Source organism: Mastomys coucha, unplaced genomic scaffold (assembly GCF_008632895.1).
Source record: "Mastomys coucha isolate ucsf_1 unplaced genomic scaffold, UCSF_Mcou_1 pScaffold7, whole genome shotgun sequence".
NCBI classification, from domain to species: domain Eukaryota; kingdom Metazoa; phylum Chordata; class Mammalia; order Rodentia; family Muridae; genus Mastomys; species Mastomys coucha.
Genome location: NW_022196913.1, coordinates 4335304 through 4359092, shown reverse-complemented (window position 1 = coordinate 4359092; position 23789 = coordinate 4335304). Strand labels below are relative to the sequence as shown.

The window sequence follows — 23789 nt, the reverse complement described above, 5'->3', positions numbered from 1 at the left end:
TTAATCAAATGTTATTGTGGCTATTTTCTTAAACTGGCATTCATCTGAGACAGAAAAGAGTTTCTTCAGATCCCTTTTAATACAGATTGCTGTACTGTACAGAGGTAGAAAATGAGACCAATAGCAAGCCAGCTACCTGGCAAGCTGGGAAACAGAGTGTCAATGACTAGGCTTCCTTCCACAAGATTGCAGCATCAAACGCTAACCAGCATTATTTTCATAGTCGTGTTCCTTCTGGAGATACTGAGCAAGTCTTGATCCTGATTTGCAATTAGCCAGGAGCTGAAAAAGTAAGAGGATTAAATGTACAGGTCTGTCTTTGGCTATCACTCCCCAAAATAATCCAACCACTAGAGCTATATGACTTATTTCTGTCACCTCTCCGTGGATGTCTTCATTTATATTCACAAGATATTATTTCCTTTGCCTCTGAACCCTAGAAGAGTTCACCAGAGTTCTACTCTGACACATTTTTACATAGTAATGTTACTGTCCCTGTAAAATAGATGTGTCTTTCAGACAGGAACTGAGTCTGAGATACACTTTAAGCATACCAGAAACATGGCATGTATTTCCTGAACCAGCTTTAACTGACTTTTAATCCCAATCTGAGTTTCCAGTCATGGAACAAACAACCATACTGATTTTATGTCCTGAGAGGTCTTTTGCCAGTCAACAAACTCTGTTATTAAATTGATGAATGAACCTAATATAATCACCTGTATGCACTGGGTTTGTATCAGAATTGTGTAGTCTGTAGGTTTGGACAATGCATAATGGCAGACTGTTAGAAGAGTTTCCTTGCTGTAACAATCCTCTTAGGGACAGGGATATGTACAAGTGGTAAGATATTCAACCTTACCTTCATAGTTTTGCTTTTATTACACTGCCATTTGGAAGCTGTCTTAGTCACTATTCTATTGCTGTGACTAAGGCAACATCATGACCAAGGCAACTTTCATAAAAGGAAGCATTTAATTGGGGGTTGCTTACAGTTTCATAGTATCAGTTCATGATCATCATGGCAGGAAGCATGGCAGCTGGAAAAGGAATGAAAAGCTATATCTTAATCCAAAGGCAACAGAGAGAGAGAGAGAGAGAGAGAGAGAGAGAGAGAGAGAGAGAGAGAGAGAGAGAGACAGACAGACAGACAGACAGACAGAGAGACAGAGAGAGACAGAGGGAGATAGAGGGAGACAGAGACAGAGAGACTGCGCCTGGCATAGACTTTTGAAACCTCAAAGCTCAGCCTTAGTGACACACTTTCTACAATAAGGACACACCTATTCCACCTCATAATCCTTTCCAGCAGTCTATCCACTGGGCTGTAAGCATGCAAATGTGTGAGTTGATAGGGCTGTTCTTATGCAAATCACAGAGGCTTCTTCCACTTAATAATATGCATTCAAGTTTCCCTGTGTCTTTACCAAAGACCTTTGTTTGGCTGTCTAAGAAAGTCTTTACTTATTTATTTAACTTTTGAAAGATAACTCTAAGGGTGTGGAATCCTAAACTGCTAAAGTTTTGATTTTTGTTTCTCTTAACACTCAGTATTTCAGTCCTCTTGCTTATGGATCTCTACATAAGAAATTCTATGTAAATCTCACCTGTGCACCTCTGTGGAGAAGCTGCTTTTCTAACTCTGGCTTTTTCAAGTTTTTGCCTGTATCTTTGCTTTTCTATGGTTGGAAAATAAGATGCTCAAGGTGTAGTTCTCTTGGCTCTTACGCCGCTTGGTATTCTCTGAGCTCCTGGGATCTGTGGTTGGATGTCTGACATTTACTTGGGAATATTCCCAGTCGCTGTTATTTCAAATAATTCCCCTGTTCTTTCTCTTTCCTGTCTTCCTGTTCTTGGTGTTACATGTGTTTTATAGATGTTACAGTTCTTCCATGGAGCTTAAAATATTCTGTTCTTGCCTTTTTAATCACCCTTTATTTTCTTTGCTTTAGAGATCTGGCCGTTCCTAACATGCTGTCTTCAAATTTAGAATTCGTTCCCCAGCCAGGTCCGGTCTACCAAGAAGCCCATGAAAGGCACCTTCAGCTCTTCCATAGTGGTGTTTATCTCTAGCATCTTTTTAGTTCCTTCTTAAACTTTGTATCTCTCTTCTTATATTGCCCTGATGTTCCTAGATGCTGTCTCATTTTGTTGTTTTCTTGGTGAGGTCGTTCATCCCACATTATCTGGTTCTGATGTTTGTTCTGCCGAGTCACACTTTAAAAAAAAAATTCCAGTTTGCCTCATGGTTTGGTTGGATCTTATATTCAGACAGGGTGTACTGAATAAAAAGAACTTTTGTCAATAGACCTTCCATTAAACAGATGGTAAAAGTGTGGTGTGAGAGACCATTGCATGATTTCATCTCAACCTCTTCCTGGACATTACAGTTTCTTTTATAACTCTACCCTCACTCCAACTTACCATATGGTACAAGATGGCTACTTGGGTTTGGAATTAGGTGTGTTCCTCTTCTAAGGGGAAAGCCAAAACTGGTTAGCATTGGCTATCTCCTAACTTCAGTGATCTGGGCTCCAATAAAACCTTCCAAATCTGGCTCTGGTGAACTAGTTTTTCCCAGGGTAGACTGTTAGCAGACTGCTCTGGCAGGATTCAACATGCTCCTTTTTCTCCCTTACTGTAGAAAACACCGGAGGATTTTTCCTCCAGTATTTACTGAGAGAAATTGATTAATTCTACTGGTAATATTCATGAGAGAGAGAGAGAGAACTTCTTACGTCCACATTTCTTTAATATTTACAATACTCAGCCTTGTCCATACTGTGACTCTAACTACTCATGAATTGCAGTTCCTCAGTCCATATTCCATCATTGGCTCCCAGGGAAGTTTCCACTCAGTGTGCTATGATTCTCTGTGTCAACCAGTGATATGTTTCCAATGTAGGAGGGCAGCAGATTATCCTGGCCCTACTTCTCCTGTGACTATATGAAGCATTGTTGATTTGTTAGTTAGCTCTGATAGTCTTAACATGCAGAATTGGAAATGAAAATTACTTTCAGTTTCCCAAATTTAGAACTACAAGCTTTAAATTTGAGCAATTAAGTTGAGTATGTCTCTATAATCAGTCATTATGCTGAGGGCTGGATGAGCTAACTAGTTAACCTTTAATTGCCTCCATTTATTAATAAGATAAACCTTTTAATATGGTCCAAAAGAAGCAGATCTTATCAGCACAGCTGCTCATGGTTTTGTTTGACAGATGTAAGGTAATGATGGCCAAAGCAATGTATGATCCAGGAAAAGAAATCTGCCAGGATTATTCTCTAGAGACATTACAGTATACAATTACATGATGATCATAAAATACTTGGGGGAAATCACATCATTTCCATTCTCAAAATTACATAGAAATACACTGAGTATCATTTATATACTGGCTAAATGTGTCTTATGGATTGAGAACAGCACCATTGGCAGCAACCTTTCCACTGGGTCAGAAAGTGTGCGGCTGCAGAAAAGTCTGGCCATGTGCATGTGAATCCTGTGCTAACACTAGCAAGAACGAGGGCTTGGGGAGTTCCAGAGGTGATTCTTTTCAGGTGGTGACTAAAACACAAAGAGAAAGCCTTGGATTTCTTTAAAGTTCTCTGAGAACATCAGCATTGTAGCACTTGGGTACTTATTAAAAGCATCTTAGTTACTATTATCATCATCCTGGCAGAGTGCTTCATAGAAACAACTCAAGGTAGGGAAACTGATTTTGGCTCATGATCTGAAAGAATATATTTGATCGTGGCGGGGAGGGTGTGCCAGAGAACGTGAGGTTGTCTCTTGGCAGCAGTCAGAAGAAAGACTGTTCAGAGAGGCTCTAGGCCCAGGTTATAACCTCGTGGCCTACACGCATGGCTCTATGCTTTCCAGTGAGGTCTCACATCTAAAAGATCCCACACCCTGCCTGAACAGTATCTACAACTGGTCACCCAAACACATGTGCCTCAGGAAAGTATTTCATACAAAAACTATAGCAAATATATATACATATGTATATGTTATTCCCAGACTCCCACCATGAAACACTGAATAAACTCTTCTGAAATTAGACCTAGGATTCAGAGTTTCTTAAAGGTCCATTGAGTAACTGCTAATCCAATATAAGAATTGAAAGCCTCCATCTGTGGCTGATATATTACTGAAATAAGAGAGTGCTTTCATTCCTCTGAATATATTCTCCATAAGGAATGTGTTTCACCATACTTTAAGATGGCCCAATAAAAGCTGCCTTGGACTTTGGGATACTCCCAACTGCTTTCTGTTAAACAATGAACCAAATGGTTCATCATCAAGTGATTGAGTCATTTGGTTGACCAGAAAAGCCACAAACTGATTTGAGTGCATAGGAGCAGATAAACATGGAGTCTCATGAAACTGTGTAATACAGTGGCGGGGCAGGTAGTCTATCTAGGTCACTTTTTAAGACAGTCACCTGAAAATAAAAGCTAGTAAGTTGCTCTCTTTAGTCTAAATGTGTCTCCCTCCTTGAGCTCAACAGTGAGGCAAATTTGTTGCCAAAGTGCTTCTTTGGCTTATTTTGACTATTCTATTCAATGGCTAGAAATCAAAATATTTTCTATTATTGATACCCATGGGCATTAGCATCAAACACAAATGATTTCAAAACTAGTAGTCTTTAGGTTTTATTTAAAAGTTAATATGTTATATCTGATACCTTATGAAGTTAAGTGGAATTTAAAATTGTTTTTTGTCTTACTGTGACAAAATTGTTATATCTGTATTTTAAAGCTCTCACAAAATATGACACTCTCTTAGGACTAACAACTGTTTTAAAAGGTCAAGAAATGGGCTAAAAAGGATCATGTGATGGTTTTTGGCTGCTTTTCTTGGTGTGGAAAATGTCTCATTCTTCTTAGACAAATTGTATGGGTAGCCTAAATAAATTATTGCAGAACACCAGGAACTGGGTTTGTACACATCTCTGTGGATAGAGTAAACAGACTCAAAGATCAGAATCCCCCTTAAAATCAAGTACTCACCAGTCCCAGAGCTGAATTCCACAACTACCTAACCATGTGTTACAGATAAATGATAGATGGATAAATGATAGAATGATAGGTGGTTGATTGAATAGATGATATATGATTGATTACATAAAGAGATTTTGTAGAGAGATGAAAGATAAATAATTGATTAATAGATATGTAGATAAAAAGACGATAGATGGATGATAGACTGATAGATGCTTGATTGGCTTAAAAGAGTAGATTCCAGGTCACAGACTAACACTATCAGGAGGGAATAAATCAAAGCATCAATGTTTTACTACTGTGAAATTTCACTTCTACTTTCAAGTGAACAATAACTATTCAGTTAGAACAATGACTGGACTGCATGAACAACTCCGAATGAATTTTACTCATCAAACCTAACTCTAGTCCAATAGTAAGGTCACTTGCTGACAAGCCTCACACCCTGAGTTTGATTCTGAAGAATAACATAGTAGAAGGAGACAACCAACTGCCAAAAAGTGTTATCTGGCCTCCACACAGTACACACATACACACATACACAGACACAATAAATGAATGAATGAATGAATGAATAATAAATAAATAAATAAATAAATAAATGTAACTTTTATTTAAAAACAGCAAGATTTTTTTAAGCAATTATAAGTATATAGTGAAAAAGCTTTCTCAAATCAAAAGAGTGTTTTTCATTCCCTGTATTTATTTATGTTTGTTTGTTTGTTTGCTTGTTTAGGTGTACGCAGCTGCAGAAAGGAGTGATCCAGACACTCAGGTAAGAACTCTCTCCTGCTGAGCAGGGGTGCTGTGCGGTTTCTGCTGGGAAGTAGTGGTGGCACTTTATTCTCTTGCTGCCTTTCTCCTTCTGATACTTGCTGGGACATAAATGTTTGGGTTCGTTCTCTTGAGAATTTCTCCTCTGGATTCTGATTATTGCTGAGTCTGACCCATGTGCCTTTTAGGTCATGTTTGCAGGAAAGTGACACTGGATATTGGTATGTCTATGACAGAGCACCCTTTGATTTCACATTCTCATATTATATTGCTTTGGGTTTATCGTGAGGTGTTTTTATTTCAAGATATGAGCTTCTTCTTAAATAGATAAAAGGATTATAGAAGAGCTATTAGAGGTCTATTCAGAGAAGTAGTTCTATGGATCTGGTTTTGAGAACGGAACTGCCAAGTGTGCTTATATATTGACTCCACTCTGGAATGGACACGGGGTCACTCAGGCTACATTCACATTCCTTCTGTCCCCCAGTGTCAGCACAATCAAGAAAAGAGACCTCAGGAAGGAGTTTTGTATTCTTGAGCTGTTAGTATGGTGTCTAAATTCAAAATAAAAAATCTCCTCTCTTAACTAGCTTAAGAGTTTCCCCTACTAGTGTGTTCTACTGTGTAGACATAAGAGTGACTTACACAGCCTAGTTTCTTTCTTTTCTTTTTTTTTTTTTTAGAGGTTGAGAACCATGGTTCTACATGACTCCTTAGATTTATTAAGGTGAGCTAGATATATAAAATTGAGAAACCAGGGCTTGTAGAAATATACATGAGCTAAAGCAAGCTGGGGGGTGGGGATATTCAGGCTCCATTCCAAAGACAAGCTTAAAATATGGCTCTGCATTTTCTTTTTTTTTTTTTAACTTTTCTATTATTTTTTTAAACTTTTATTGCATTATGATGAGAAAAGTTGCATGATTTCAATTTATCTGAATTTGTTAACATTTAAAAACATATTTTAAATAAATAGAATTAAATCACGTTCTTGTTTCCCTTTTGTACCCCCACTCCTCCCAGAGACCCCCCCTTCAATACCTACAATATCTTTTTTGTCATATTCCTTAAAATTTATAAAATATTATAACAATAAAAATAAGTATTATAAAAGTTGTTTGATATAAGACAACAATCAATTTAACAGTCTTATGTAGATGCACACAGCCTAATTTCAAGGGAGAAGGAATCAATCTGCTGATTTCAAGTCATCCTCTCAGAACGTATTTTCCTAAGAGCCTTTCATCCCATTCTTAGCATATTAAGTACTGCTGCACTGGATACTGAGGACCCCACACTCTGGAGTATTGGTTACTGAGAAGTGATACCTGTTCATAGTAGTTCTATTCACTAAAGCTATTTCATTCATTTTGGTTTTGTGATTTCTACAGTCCTGCTTCTCTTTTTCTTTCCAATACATTCCATTCTCAGTTTCTGTTTCTTCTGAATGTTTTAATCCAATTACCAGCTCTGTAAACAAGCATTTGCCACATCTACAGTAAGTGCACTGAACTGTAGTGGAAGTGATTTCTGATTACCGACGAGCTCATTTCTAAGGGACACAAAAACAGCATGCACTGAACTGAGAAAAGAATAATGGAAAATGCCTTGTTAGGTGGCTATGGCCAGAGCACAGATGCTAAACAAAAACTCACAGAATTCTAAAGCACATAGGTGCTCCTCTGGACAGTGCTTCTGGTCTGAGTTGTATGGAATCAGCTTGGTTATGAGAGAAAATGTGTTACAGACTTTATAAATCAAGACTTTTATTAATATTGGGCTAGACTTTCTGAGAGGATAGCAAAACAAAAAAATCAGACTCTGGAAATTCCTAGGGTTTTGTTAACGAAGCCAAAAGCAAAAATCATTAAGCAAGAATGACTTCAGACTTCGGGCTTCTGAGCGTTTTTCTCTCTTTGGTTGCCCCCTTTTCTCTACCATTTCTAGAATGTCTACTTTCATGGCCTCATACTTCCACAAAAGAGAAACTAACATTTCTTGGGCCTTGACGTAGGACGTAACACACTTTGTTAAAACTTGTATGTGCTACCTGGGAGTCAGGCCTTGAGCACAGGTACAGAAGACTGGGGGAGAAGGGGATTGTTGTAGCTGAGCCCACAGATGACGAACTGTTCCAAGAAGTCAGAGCATTTTCCCAGAATCCCTACAGTCTTGGGACTACACATTACAGATGAAGTTGCTTTTCTGTGAATGTGAAGACTGCTTAAGATCATGTCCTCGGAGCTAGAGTCAGAACCAAGTGAGTCCGAGCCTCGGTGACTGCCGGTGTATGAGGGATAGTTGAGAGCACTGGAAAGTCCTTCACACTGGCAAAGGCATCCATAAAATTGGTTTTAAAAGTCAAACCATAAAATGTTTGTCAAGCAGGGCCAGCTTCCATCCCAAGAATTTCAAAGCAGGTAAAGCTGAGAATCAAGATATATAGGTTCCAAAATCTGGGCAAACCATCAGACAGGGTTGCTGGCATAGTAAGCTTTGAACCATGCCAACAGAGACTCCCACATTATAATGTATTAACTTTTTTTAGCAAAGCCTAGGAAACTAGGCACAGATAACTCTAGGATCCAATTTATCTGTTTCATAGGAATGATGAGGAATTTTCAAGACATGTCAGGATGCTCTGGTCAGTACCAACTATGGTTTGGATGAGCATATGGGAATGAGCATTTAGAGGTGCAGGGATCAGCTCCAATTTGAGTCCTGCCTTCCTCTCTCAGAGGCCAAAGGGAACCAGGTCCTCCTCTGTCTTGTGGACTTATGTGATATAGTTTTACTGCACTTAGTAATTCAGCCTTCCGTATGTCAAATCATCAAATTTCCATAGTATTTAAGAAGCATTTAACTGCCAAATGATGAATAAAATGTGTGATTTAAACACTGAAATCTAAAGTTTAATGTCTCTTTTATGGTTTCATGATGTACTATAAAATACAAAGCGTAACTTATAATGACAACGGCAGTCACCCAATCCAGTCTGCAAATTTGCCTTCCATGATATCAGAGCATACCTAACTGTAAAGTCATACTCAGCTATGACACAGGGGTTGTAACTTTGGTTTCAAGACTTTTAGATTATATATCAGAGGCCAAGTTCTAAGTGAGGAGAAGGTGGACATTTGAACCTGGTCATTTGAAGCTGACGCAACAGCCCAGGACTTTGGTTAGAAACAGGCAGCTCTTTCTCTAATGTGGGGTGATGGGTTGCAAAGGATGCTGCCTCCTAAATAATGCCCCGGATTTCACAACATAAATAAAGAGAATTAAACAAGTAAGACTTAGTAAATGAAAACTGGCATTCAGAGGAGAGATTATCTACTTTGGTTTTTTCTATATTTGAAGATTTCAGAATCATTTCCTCTGCCTAAGAGATCACTTCAGAATTTAATGGTGGCAAAGGGCATGCATATATATATATATATATCAGCATGGTAGGCATCTTTCATTGCTATGTCTATACTTTAAGAAAAAGGCACTGCTTTGCTCCGCCACGTGCTATTTTGCAGGTGAGTTACAAGGATGTTCGAAGTTACCATGTAGATCAGGGAGCTCTCACAGAAAACTTGATTTCTGTAAACGTTTTTGGTGGGTCTGTTTTTCACAATCTCTTGCTAACTCACCATGTTCTGATTAAATAAGGAAAATTCCTCATCACTGAGCTTCACCCTGATTTTACATTCTTAGATCAGCCACATAGTGTTTTTCCTACCTCAACTCCTGAGCACAGATCTCCTGAGCTTTCTGACCCTTACTTACTCCGAGAAGCCAGAGCAGTAACCTATATCTTCTATGGCTCTAAATCCATGATGTTTCTACAGTTAAATTCTGGAGTCTTCTTTTTCCTATCTAGCATCCCACTGAAAACTTTGTTTTAGAATAGCTACACAGATCAGTATACATAAAACACTGGCAGTCTGCATCTCTATTGTTTCTCCAAGGCTGCCCAGAATCTATGCCTAAAAGGACTTCCATAAAAATAGAAAAGGTTAATTTCCTTTCACTTCAGACTTGCTATGCAGACCTCAGTGGAGAGATGAATATGCTCTTTAAAAATTTATTTCCTCGGCAGTTTCTCTTCCTATAAATGGGAACCTGGGATCTCATAAAACTGATTTAAAATTATCAAATGCTATTGAACCAACCTAATGAAAATTTTAACCAAAAGTCGTTGTAAATTAGGTATGTGATACAGTGAGAATGCAGGCCTTTGTAAAGTAGATATTGTTCTTATGTAAACTCATGAATGGAGACTTTCTTGAATAAATTACTTCTTAATAACATCAGAGAGTCATTGGCTGGGTAAATATCTCCCTGGGCACTCACTGAGGTTCTTGAATTTAAATGTTCAATCGAACTTCTTATTTGTCACAATTCCTAATGAGTTTTTCTTTATGAAATCATTGTTAGTATGAAAAAGTAAGAATTCGTACCTAATTTCTAGATTAATGGTCTTTAAAAGACCTCAAGGGGTATAAATTTTTTCTTGCTAAAACACAAAATTTGCATAATTTCTATTGCCCAAATGTTTAAACTTCTCAACCTGCTGTCAGTTTGCTACCTGAAGCCAGAAAAAGAAAAATGATCTGAACAGGCAGAATGGCTGGGATTCCTGCTAAGGGGAACAATGGGCCTGCTTAAAGAGCCTTACTGCAAAATCATTTCTTCCCCTCTTACCTGGAAAGTATGTGAAGACTTTGCAACATTCTTTCTCAGACCCATAGCCCTTAATACTGCTGCTACATCTCAATTCAAGGCCAAGTTCAGCACATGCTAAGGGGTTTGAGTAAGAATGGTCCCCATAAGCTCATAGATTTGAATGTTAGTCATCAGAGGGTGGCACTACTTGAGAGGGAACAGAAGGTGTGGCCTTGTTGGAGGAAGTGTGTCACTGATTTCAAAAGGCCAAGCCAGGCCTTTGCTGGTGCCTGCTGATCTAGATGTAGAGCTCTCAGTTACGTCACTAGTACCATGTCTGCCTGCATGCCACCATGCTCCCCATCGCAATAGACTAAACTCTGAAGCTGTTACCAAGCCTTAATTAAATGTTTTATTTTATAAGAGTTGGCAGTGGTTACTGTGTCTCTTCACACCAAAGAATCCTGACTAGGACAGTTGTTACAGTTAAAATATGGAGATATTTTTATTTTTGGTCTTAGGATGATACCTACATTCTCTTCATTTCAACATTGCAACAGATGGTCTGAGTTCACTCTTACTGATCCTGAACTATACGTGCTACAGGTTAAGCTTAAAACTGTCAATATATTCTATACTGCAGACCCTTTAGGGAAGGAAATGGGGGAAGCCTGTTTATAAACAAAGCTAGACTGCCTTGCACATATGGGAGAGGATAGCAACACCATGACATGTCAAGGATGGTGTCTCAGAAAGAAAGATGCAAACAATTTATCATTGTTGTCCTCTAGTGCTGCCTCCATCCTGCCTAGACTCCTGCCATTTGTTGTTAATGAGACTGAAACAGATAGTAGCTCCATTTCACCATGGATTGAGACATGATATTGGATGGCCTGTTATGGAGACTTCCTAAATGTGATGTAAGAACCTCAAAGTAGGGGTATGTGTGTGTGTGTGTGTGTGTGAGAGAGAGAGAGAGAGAGAGAGAGAGAGAGAGAAAGAGAGAGAGAGAGAGAGAGAAGAGAGAGAGAGAGAGCACATGGAAATCAGAGACAACCTTCTCTTCTCATAAACCATCCACCTTGTTTGTTAAGACAGAGTATGTCATTACTGAGTACTTTCTAAGTAGGTTAGGCTGACTGAGCAGTGAATTCTAAGAATCTACCTTGCTCTACTCACATGATCATAGCTTGCTTCTTTTCTTGGGCCTTGTGTCTCAAACTTAGGTTCTGAGACTACCTTAGTGACTGAACCATATCCTTAGCCTGGCTTAGCATGGCTTCTTGATCATCATATGTCTGTGGGTATTTGCTCCAAGATTTATTTCACAGAACCTACCTAAAGTTCGAATCAGTTAGATTTGGTAGGTACATGTATATTCCTAGCACATGGGAGGTAAAAGCAGGAGGATCCAAAGTTCAAGGCCAGCCTGGGATACAGAAGAGCATGTAAGATCTTGCCTCAATAAAATGAACAAGAACAAAAAAAGACTCCACAAGTACAGACCAGTTCATTTCTGTATAATTAGTTGTATTAAAAGAAATGCTATGTGTTCTGAATACCATAATGTTTAGTAACCTTTCAATATAGAAGCCTAGAAAATGTATTTTGTGAAACCACCTGAAAAATTAAAGCTTGTATTTTAATATATTTCATGACACTGTGTTTTAAAAGCATATATGCCTAATGCAATTATTAAAAGATAGTCTAGAGTTTAGGTCAATGATATTCTTCCTGCACAGATCCTAGAAACGGTGTTCAAATTGCTATGGCAGAAAGCAAATTTTCCCTAAGAACCTAAATTGGCAAATAGCTGAGTATACATAGCAGCTTCAAGCTCAAATATACCCTGTGTTAAGACAAAGATTTTAAACAGAAGTCAAGTTTAGTCCCACACTCTGCTACAGGTTGATTGAAATACATAAATGCTAACAAAATTCTGTACCTATACATAGCATTTCCCTACTGAATTTCATCAGAAAATTAAATATGAAATTCCACAGAGAATATTCTCCAGGTCACTTCATTTAAGAAGTATGGGTAACAGAATGTGAAGCATCATGGACATCTCTACCCAGGAGCTGTGCCAGGGTCACATACACAAGACTGAGAAGGAAGATAAAGCCACGAGAATCTACAGCCCCGTCATATGGAAGCACACCGAGCAGCAGCTACAGTCTCCACTCAGTACTGTGATAGCTCGTTCTGTCTTTTCTTCACTACCTCCACAGGGCCATTCCTCCTCAGCAGAAGATTCTGACCTCAGGTTGCAAATTCCCAGAACCTTGCACCCTCCTTTGACTGATTGATTATGAAAGGGCTTAGCAATGCATAGGATGCAAAAATGATGTGCTAAGCACACACAGCTTGGTTTCATTTGTTCTTCCTAATTTTAAATGCTATTAAAAATCTAATCCAAGTGTGAAATGACATGCCCAAATTGTAAGTGACACCCTTACAACATAATGTGAGCCAGACTGTAAGGATCTTGGGTTTGAAACAGACATATTTCTTAGTCTATCAACCTATCCAATAAAAAATTAGCTACCTATTCTTAGTTAAGAAATGTCCATACATATGCATATGAAGTAAACTAGATAGTATATGCTGAATGCCCAAAAGTGATAGAATGAATCACAGATGCCTAACTAGCAGCAGCTCAGGACTTAAAGACACATCTCCCAGATGTGAACTCTTAACTTCAGTCTTTTCCAAGTGAAGAGTCCTTAGGAAACTTAACTTTTGTTTCTTGCCTCGATTTTTTTCCATGTAGAATTTCTGTGGTTTTATAGATGAAGCAATAAAATATATATTTAAGATGATGGGATCATGAAAGCCATATATGATTGCTTTAGAATGAAGCCAGAAAGTTGCTGTCCACCTAGAACATCTGACAAGTGTAGAGGCATCACACATTTAGGAGGAAGGTAGACTTTAATAAGTAACAGATTGGGAACATTATCAAGACTTGAGTATTACTAGCATGGTGACGGATTTCTGGAAGACAGGTAGGGTGTGGAGATGTATTGGTAAATTACTGAACAGCCCTTGAATAGGAAGCTGCCTGTTACAAGCAGAACCACGCATCCCGCTTCCTGGGAAGATGCACAAGCATTGCTTTTTTTTTTTTTAATTAAATATTTTCTTTACTTACATTTCAAAATTTACCCCCTTTCTTCATTTCCCCTCTGAAAACCTCCCTATCCTATCCCCCTTCTATCTACCTCGCCTGTTTCCCTCTCCTGGCATTCCCCTACATAGGCCATGGAGCTTTCACAAGACCAAGGACCTCTCCTCTCATTGATGTCCCACAAGGCCATCCTCTGCTACATATGCAGCTAAAACCTTGAGTCCCATCATGTGTACTCTTTGGTTGGGGGTTTACTCTCTGGGAGGTGTGTGGGTACTGGTTGGTTCATATTGTTGTTCCTCCTATGAGGCTGCAAACCCCTTCAGCTCCATGGGTTCTTTCTCTAGCTCCTTCATTGGGGACTGTGTTCAGTCCAATGAATGGCTGTGAGCATCCACTTCTGTATTTGTCAAGCACTGGCAGAGCCTCTCAGGAGACAGCTATATTGTGCTCCTGTTAGCAAGTACTTGTTGGCATTCACAATAGTGTCTGGGTTTTGTACTATATGTGGGATGGATCCCCAGGTGGAACTAGCTATCTTTTGGTGGATCCAACTTAAATATGCCTGATCTTGTTTGGGGACCCTTTTATTGAAGCACTGGTCCTAACATGAGAGTAGAGGCCCCAGTGACTAGAGAGATGGTTCAGTGTCTAAGTGCACTGATTGGTCTTCCAGAGGTCCTGGGAGTAGAGGCCCTATGAACTTGCACTTCCTAAAGCTCCCATCTCTAGAACGTGGAGAATGAGAAGACTGGGATATTATAATAACAGCTGTTGGAGTAAGCCTGAGTTTGATGGAGCCATTTTCTCACATACACACCAGAACCTTGTCTAATATGATGAGACAATCTATCAATGGTAGGCCAGCTAGTAGAACCTATAGTAGGTTCCAAGAGCTTAACCCACTGCAGTTGATTAATTAGCTTGGAGTGGTAGGTGCTCCCATAGGTTAGGTTACTCCTCTCTCTGTGTGTCCACTGACTTCTGTGCACTTTGTGTTGTTACCTTAGAGAATATAAATTAAAATATTTTCATATTATCTGTATTTATTTTTCTCACCATGGGGGAGGATCAAATAAGAAAAGTAAACCTATGAAAATGCTTACAAAAGCTGAGGGTGTATTGCAAATGATGAACATCCTCAACTTCCTTCTATTTGGTCTTCCTGATGGTAACATTGTAACTACATAAAAAAGGAGAAACCCAAGGTAAATAGAAAGGGTGCGTTCCTAATCCAACAACTGGGAGGCTGAGGCTGGAAGCCCATGAGTCGGAGGAGAACCTCAAACACACTAAGATCTTGTTTTAAAACAGAACAAAGAGGTAGAAGAGACTCCATTTCCACAAGATTACATACCAATTCACTTGCACAGTAACCATCCAAGCTAGGGAGCAGCCTTCTCAATAAACAATGGTCAGAGTTGGGCCACTTCTAGAACTGCGATCATGAGACAGTACATTTGGGGTTCAACTACTACCCAGCTGACTTCTGCTCTATTCTCTCTTGCTCTACATAAAAATTGTTAATAAAAGTACTTTCATGACACTTCACTACTTTCATCGTAAGCAAACAACAAAGGACAGGATGGGGACTAAATGCTCTACTCAAGGTAGAACACTTGCCTAGCATATTCAAGGCACTGGGTTTTATCCCTAGAAATACCTAAAAATGATGATACAGAGATTAAAGAGAAATTTCTACAGGGCCACAGATCAGGCAGGTTAGAGAATCTGTCCTTTCAGCAGAATTCATGGAGAATTACCCCATCTTAATCATCATTTTCAGGTATGAAGCACAGTAATGACTTCTGTCTTTTCAATGAGTGTCAGGTGAATGTCACTTAGCATATTTGTATATATTGTCACGTATAGGCAGCACGGTGTGTTATTATAGCATACAGCATATACTAGTAAATTATATGTATATAATATGCTAAAATCTTGCATAATATTCATAACTATGTAATGTATATATGTATATATATACATATATACATTGATCCCTTCACAATGAAACACCTTATTTTTCTTATTTCTTGAGCATATGTATGCACATGAGTATAAGTACATGTGTGTATGACAGTGCTCATCACATGTCTATGCATGCATATAAAGTGAGAGGAAAATCTTGGTTGTCATCTTCAAGAATGTACCCACCTCACTTGTGTCTGGACCTCAACCTACTTGGCCTGGAGATTACCAACCAAGCTGGTTGGCCAACAGCCCTTGGCATCTTCTTTATTGACAGTTTAAATTAACAATCACGTGCCACCCCATCTGGCATTTCTACATGTGTTCTGGGGTCCAAATTCATGCCCTCCCTTGACTAACTGAGCCTCCTGCCACACCCTCACAGACATTTTATTTTGTGAGAAAATATAGTAGATACAAAAGATTCTTTGAAAACCATCCCAATTATATTTTACATTTTATATATTCAGATATGTATATACCAAACTTACCAAAGAAAATTATACATATTTTTTGTTTGCCTTTTTTAACTTGGAGTGATGAATAGATAGTCTATGACATGGCTGTTGATGTTTATGAACAGAGACTTGTCTTGAATTCACAGCATTCCTCTTCCCTTGCCTTTCTTAGTACTGAGACTATAGACATGAACTACAATGTCTAAGTAATAACATGATTTTGAAGATTACTCCCTTCGGGCCATTTTCCCCTATAATCATAAAGTAAATTACTCTGATAACAGCCAACCTCAGAGCTGAACTCACCCCTTGACCTTCTCTCTGCACCTGTGTCAGGCAAAGTATAAAAGCTGGAGATACCAATGGGGAGCAGCTCCTGTGCAGTCTTTGTCCCAATAGATGGGGATGTTCTCAGAGTTAAAGAACAGTGGCACAAACAAGTACAAATGTAGATAGACTCAGTGCTGTGGCTGATAAGAACAGGCAATAGGAAGATGGTTCTCTGCTGTCAAAATACTATCTGAAAGGGGAAATGACACTTGATCTGACATGGATAGGGTGGTTGGGGTTAGCCAGATAGGAGCAAGCTGGAAATAAAACATTGGGCAATGAGAAACACCATCCAGCAGAGGGGCCTGTGACACATCTTAACTCAGAGGAGATGATAGCCTGATCACAAAATGTCTTTGCTGTTTGGAAACCCAAAAAGTGACCGTAGACAATAGGGTGCTCCAGAGCAGGACTTTCAAAAGGAGACTGAAATGTCCTGATGTCTTAAAATACTCTTCTCTCTTTCTCTGTCTCTCTATCTCTCTGTCTCTCTCTCTCTGTCTCTCTGTCTCTCTCTGTCTCTCTCTGTCTCTCTGTCTGCCCCCCCTCTCTCTTTCTCTCCCTCTCCCTCTCCCTTCCCCTCTCCCTCTCCCTCTCCCTCTCCCTCTCTCCCTCCCTCCCTCTCCCCCACAAAGGTCAGAGCTGTATATCCTCTTGGATGAGTATCCACCATAATTTTTGAAATGGGATCTCTCTCTGCACTGAATGCTAGCTCACTAGCTGGCTAGACTGAGTGGCCAGTGAACTCTGAGGCATCCTCTGAGCTGACAGGATGGCAGATGTGTGGCACAGCGTCCAGCTTCTTCACGTGAGTGAGGAAAATCTGAACTTGGGTCTTCATGCTTCACCAGTCTCTTTACCCATTAAGCTATCTACCAGGTCCCAACTCTAGCTTTTACCTTGGAATGGAAAGACTTAATTCCTAAGCAATCATAGTAATAACACATATTGAGGACTAGAATGACATCTTGACCATATCTCAGACTTCACAAATATCTGCTTTCTGTTTAGAGGAGACTGGTCTTGCTTTTATAGAAACAGAAAACCCTAAATGTTTAAATGCTGACATTTCAGAAGAAGCTTCATCTCTACCTTTAACTGAGAATATAAACCCCCCTGGACATGTGGCATCCCCAGATAAAGGACTGATTGATTCCTTTGGCTTCAGGCTTTATACCTATTAATATGCTAAGAGGACTCTAAGCAGTAGCATACAAAATCTGTAAGGTTATACCTCACTGTGAATTAATCATTGAATTCTTTCACAGGGAGAGGTTTAATTCTAGGAGAGACAAAAATGAGAGAGCAGTTATGGGAAAGCTGATCCTGGACAGTGAGGGGTGCTGTAGTTAAAGGGAAGCAGCGCACACTGTCCACTGTCCTTCATTCATCATCTCCCACTGGTGTGGGGCTTGAGGCATTGAACCCCCAACCTGCTGTCAGCTTCATGGAGACTCCTGCTAGGCTTGAGCTCAGCGGCTCACCCATGGCATCACTCTGTCTTACTAACACTGTAAGACCTAAGCTTGGGGCTGGGTCATTTAGTATAGTGGTAGAGTACTTGTCTGCTCTGTGCAATGCCCTAGATTTTATTCCCAACAGGAAAAAGTCAACCAGTTCATTCATTCAGTAGCCCTCAACTATAGGTACTCATAGAATACCTATAGTTTCATATGAAGCAGGAATTCATTCCCATTGGAATAAAAGGCCAGCTCTAAGTTGAAAGACTCAGCCAGAGGCAATATACAGAGGCACTATAGGCAGGCTGCAGGGAGTGCCAGTGTGTGAGGCAAGTGCTACCTTCTGTGAGCCTGCAGCCCAAGCCAGCACCAAATGCCTTCTCAAGCTGCTAGGAAGGATTAAATCTAGGGAACTCCAACAGAGAAAGAAGCAAATATTCCCAGGAACAGGGGCAAATAGGAACCTGAGTTCCAAATGTCAATTACTAGAAGTCTCCAGAGCCTGGTTAAAAATAGATATGCAGGTTCCCTTGTTCCCTTGTCAGGAAGGGTCATCCTATCATATCAGATTCCCATCAACCTCTTATCACCCAAGAGCTGAGTTCTCAACCATTTGCAATTATAAGTTTTGGTTATCCCATTGTCACGGTGCCCAAATTAGCACAGAGCCTTTCATTAAATCCCAAATGCCACAGTTTGCAGTTTTCCATAGAACATGCACAAGATAGATAAAAGAAGCTAAAGATACATAAGCCTTGCCATGACCTGGCTTAGCGTTTTCCCAAGTAGCCTACCCTTGTGTGTTTGTGCCAGAGCACAGAGGAGAGGGACAGGCCTGGGTACAGTCCCAGTTGCCAGCAGGCAGGTGTCGCCAGCCAAGAAGCAGCATGGGTTAAGGACAAAGAGAAGTCACATCCTTTTTGCCTGTGTGTGCTGCCACCCCTGCCTTGATAAAGTTCCTCACATTCTAACCTTCCTCTTTGCTGTGCCCAATCAATAATGAACAAGTGAAGGTTTAGTCTGAATGACTTGTGGACATCTCCTGCTAAAGTACTTCAGTTTGCAGTAGGCTCCAAACTAGACCTCCTAGTTGAAGGAACTGCAGTGCAGATATTCCTAAACAGCAAAAAGGCAGTCAGTTTGACTTGATTAGAGTATTTGGTGCTTGGTTTTTTGAGGGGAACAATGGATTTGCTTTCCTAATTAGTTTTAGGCTAAGCTAGTATTAAACTTGTATTCTGTTCCGTGAACTCTGCCTGGCTAGAAACAAAACAATGCAGAAGAGGAACAGGAGAGGAAGGGAGGAACCAAATATAGCTGTGGCTGCCAAAAAACAAGAGAAAGAGGACATAGGCACAAAATAAACAACTTACAAAACATCCAATCTCAATTTGATTTTAGAGAGAAGGATGCTGGTATGCTCTGTTTGTGTGTATGTATGTGTGTGTGTGTGTGTTATTATTTGTGTGTTATATATGTAAGTATGAATTGTGTTATATGTGTGTTATGCATGTGTGTATATGTATGTTATGTATGTGTGTGTGAGTGGTGTATGTGTGTATGTTTGTGTGTATCTGTGTATGTCTGTGTGGAGATCTAGGCTAGCATCATATATATTTCTCTCTTGTATTACTCTCTACTGGAACTTGATATAGCTGTCTCCTGAGAGGCTTTGATAGTGCCTGACTAATACAGAAGTAGAGGCTCACAGCCATCCATTGAACTGAGCACAGGGTCCCCAATGAAGGAACTAGAGAAAGGAACTCCAGGGGTTTACAGCCCCTTAGGGTGAACAACAATATGAACTAACCAGTACCCCCAGAGCTCCTAGGGACTAAACCACCAACCAAAGAGAACACATGGTGGGACTCATGGCTCCAGCTGCATATATAGCAGAGGATGGCCTAGTCAGTCATCAATGAGAGGAGAGGCCCTTGGTCCTATGAAGATTCTATGCCCCAGTGTAGGGGAATGCCAGGGCCAAGAAGCAGGAGAGGGTGGGTTTGTGAACAGGGGGTGGGGAATCCAGGAAAAAAAAGATATCATTTGAAATGTAAATAAAGAAAATATCTAATAAAAAATAGATCATGAAAAAAAAAGAAAGAAAAAGAAACATAACTTTTTACTGAACCCAGCTTGACTAGTTGGGCAAAACTAGCTGACCAGTGAGTTTCAGGGATCTTCCTGTCCCAGCCTTCCCAGTGCTGAGACCACAGGGTGTGGCCCTTAAGGGGGTTCTGGGAATCCACACCCAGGTTCTCATGGTAGTTAAGTAAGCCTTTTGCTGACTGAAGCATCTCCCCAGCCCTAACTTCTCAGCAGCCATTTTCTTCTCACTAGATTGGTCCTTTGTGTCTCTTTGTCTGTGAGTACCTGTGGTTTCATCTCGTGTGTCTCCTCCTTCACCTCAATCCAAAGCACCTCACCCATGTCCCAAGATCCTGGGACATCATAATCAAGCTGTTTATGCCTCTGCAGTGTTTGCCTCTACAAAAAAGCGAGTGTTTTAAGAATTAGTCCTAAGAGAAATCAGATCTCTTTCTATTGACAGAAGTCCATCAGAACTCATATGTTCTAGGGACTAGGATGTTATTTGGTTGATGTGTGCAGAGCACAAGAAAGCCCCCGGTTTGTTTGCCAGCTCTTTATATTGCAGATATAGTAGTTCATGTCTGTAATCTCAGCACTGGGGTAGTTGACACAGAGAGATCAGAAGTTCAAGGTCATCCTCTGCTATATAGGGAGTTTGTAACCAGCTTGGAGTACATGAAACCCTATCTAAGAAAAGATACTGAGAGATGACCCAGTGAGTAAAGGCTGACTTTCATCTTTGTAACCCACATAATAGAAGAAATTCTCCACTGACTCCCACAGTGACCATGCTGTGTCAAGCATGCACACAGAATCAGTATCACTCAGCCACAGTCCCAGTTCACTATTCTCTCTGATGTCAGCATTATTTATCTGGCCTTTCCCCCCATGTAAGTGGCCTTCCTCCAAATGGGTAAAAGTCAAAGGTCCTACACAAAGCCAACTCTGTTAAGAATCACTTATAGGGTTTAGGTCAAGGGGCCAAGCTGCTTAAGCAATCCTGTCATCTCCATTGAGTCCCAGTTGGATTGCTTTAGAGTCGGGAGCCAGTGGGATGCCCTCTAATTGCTCTACACATGACCTACGCTCCCCAAAGAATAACAAATGACCACCTTATGGTTCTTGCTTTGCTCAGAATAGATCCAAACTCATCACATGCATGAGCCTGGCCAATTATAGCAGCATCACAAGTACTTTTCTTATGCCGGTTACTGTAGATGAGGAATCCCAAGTAGCAGGGCCTTAAGTAAATGTCAAAGCACCACATGGCTAGTCAGTCATGGAAGAATTGAAAGCTAGCAGTGCTGACTGAACGGCATGAGCGTTCTTCACCTCCCAGTCTGATGGCTGACATCTACCACATCCACACTCATTCCATCTGACATCTCCTCCCCTACTGTGGTTCCACTAAGAACACAGAATGTGCTACTGAAACTTCAGCAGAAAAGCATGACTTCCAACCCTCCAAAGGCTCTTAAACATAAAGCAGAATGTCTACAAGGTATGGAGTGTTTTCAGATAGTTCCCTGACTGGTTCTATTGTATAGCCATGGTTGGGGAGCACTCAGCATCCTTCACGGGAGGTAGATTAAGAGACAATGTCATAAAATGATGAGCAGGAAACACACTTGAGCATTAGGCTCTGAATTCTACTATTACTCCTACACATATATACACCAAACTGTGTGCTCTTTCTCAGATAAGGAAAAAAATCTCATAGAAGTGAGTTGGGCCTCCTGATTCCAGAAAAGATAATATATTTGGCAATGTAGCAGCTTCGTAGATGGGAGGTTGAGTGAAGGAACATACGTGAGAATCTGGGGAGATCTCTCAGTAAGTAAAAGTGCTTGCTGCACAAGCATGAGGATCTGAATTTAATGTTGTAAAAAGCCAAGCCTGATGCCACACATCTGTAATCCCAGGACTGTGGGAAAAGGCAGGCAGATCCCAGGGGCTCACCAGCCAACCAGTGTAGCCAAAACAGCAAGCATTAGCTTCATAGAGAAACCCTGTCTTAAAAGAGTAAGATAACAATAGAAGCAGAAACCTGAAGTCAACATCTGGTACACACACTAACACACACACACACACACACACACACACACATACACGTGAGTGCACCTATATATACATGTTCACACATTAATTCGGATGGGCACACACATTGACACATTGAACATATATGAATCTCTTCTGCCTCAAGATCTGTGAACTCACTAAAAAAAAAAAATTCTAATAAATGTGAAATGGTAACTATTAAAATAGTCTTTACTTCTGTCCCTCACGCTACTGTTACAGCACAATCCATCGCTCTTGCTTCAAGACTCTGTAAGCCAGATCATTATTTGAAACCCCTGCAGTCCCAATGCCGTTTGTGAGCAGAGATTCAATGCATGCATCCTAGAGTGTGATTCCTGATTAGGGAGACTCCATTATCTTTATGAAACAAGTGGCAATGCGTATGGGCAAGTTTCATCATAGGCTGTTAAATCTGAGCTACCATTGTCAAAATAAATAGAGGAAGCATATTGTGAGATTTGCTTTCCCTAGTATCTTTTTTTTTTTTCTGTCTGTTTGCATATCCACTCAGCTGCAAAATTTGGTAATTCACAATGGGTCCCTCTGTCATTAGTCTGAATTAGGAAGTTCCTACTGTATTTTAAGAAATCAAATTGAAGTCCTCAGGAGGTTGAAACGCTTGAAATTATCTAAATGATTTTCATTATCATAGCTCAGATTTTTATTAAACATGTTATTACTTTTCAGAAATAATGAACAATAATATAATAATTAATAATCAAACATACATCAAGGGGTACTTCATCTCAGGCTTCAAAATTAAATGGCTGATGATCAGGGCCTGTGGCAGGGAAAAGCAGATGTTAGTCTCTGTGGTTTTTATAAATTGAAGGTTTGGTTTGTTGTTTTGTTTGGTTGGTTGCTTTTGGTTTTGGTTTTAAGTTGTGTTGGCAGTTTACACTACCATCCCAGCATTCAGGAAATTGAGACAAGAGAATTCCCACTAGTTCAAATCTATCCTAGGCTCCGTAGTATGTTCCTGGTGAGCCTGGGCTACTATGACTTAAGTACATAACAGAATGCTTTTTCTTTAATTTTTCTATTTATTTATTTCATTATTAACTCACTTGTTTGCAGTGTGTGTGGTTTTGAGAACTGAACCCAAGGCTTTGTGCATGGTAGGCAAGTACCACTAAGCTCTGCCCTTATCTCTATAGATCTTTAGCTAGACCCTTGGAATTTAGTGACTCCCTATGTTCTCTCTCCATACCACACTGCCTGTCCACACTTATCTCATACATCATGACTGTTAGGACTCAAGATAGAAACAGAAATGTTCCCCATAACCAGAGTCTATATTGTCAAGAGAACCCAGGCATTCTCATGATCCTCCCACCCACCTCCAGATCAGCTAAGCAGGACATAAAGAGCCATGCATAAGAATATTTCCCCTTCATTTTGTCCCTCCTACCCATCCAATTCCAGTTCCTTTCTGGCATCTTCTACAGATAAAGACTCAAACTCAAGTATGTGAAGTGCTCGTATTGTCGTATTGTCTGAATGTGGGAGTTCCGTTTTCTTCTCATTTCTCTGTGGTTCAGAAGGCATCTCTTTTGTCTCTATGGAGTTAGTAAAGCTCAGGGTCAGACCTCCAGAGCTATAGGGTAACTCTTGGAGCATTTGCATTTAAAACATTGGGGTCTGCACTGTGAAATGAAAGGCTGTGTTTGAACTTCAAGGGAAGGGAGGAAAAAATAGTAGGCTAGGGTGAAGAAAGTACACCAAAAATTATGCACAAAAATTGAAAATGTAGCCTTAAACTTAAACTTCCCACTTAGTAACTTGGTACTTTGGAAAGCAGAAGCCTATAATAGGATGGGTGTCAGACATTCCCCCAAG

The 23789-nt window shown here is 40.0% G+C and overlaps 1 protein-coding gene and 1 long non-coding RNA gene across 3 annotated transcripts in view; one reads left to right on the top strand and one right to left on the bottom strand.

Moving 5' to 3' along the window:
* The window catches only part of Celf2 (CUGBP Elav-like family member 2), an 859338-nt gene that overhangs the window by 200102 nt on the left and 635447 nt on the right, over positions 1-23789 (top strand). Inside the window, exon 3 of the mRNA XM_031359778.1 lies at positions 5741-5779. The gene's annotated coding sequence lies outside the window, so the exon portion shown is untranslated. The remainder of the gene's footprint in view (positions 1-5740; positions 5780-23789) is intronic.
* Positions 61-23789, bottom strand: part of LOC116082813 — a 91460-nt gene continuing 67731 nt past the window's right edge. Inside the window, exons 6-8 of one of the 2 annotated variants that reach the window (XR_004115445.1) lie at positions 22679-22731; positions 994-1040; positions 61-282 (exon numbers count right to left, since the gene is read on the bottom strand). This is a non-coding gene — a long non-coding RNA (uncharacterized LOC116082813). Of the gene's footprint in view, positions 283-993; positions 1041-1546; positions 2218-22678; positions 22732-23789 lie in introns of those variants that run through there. The other variant, XR_004115446.1, reaches the window with a different exon arrangement.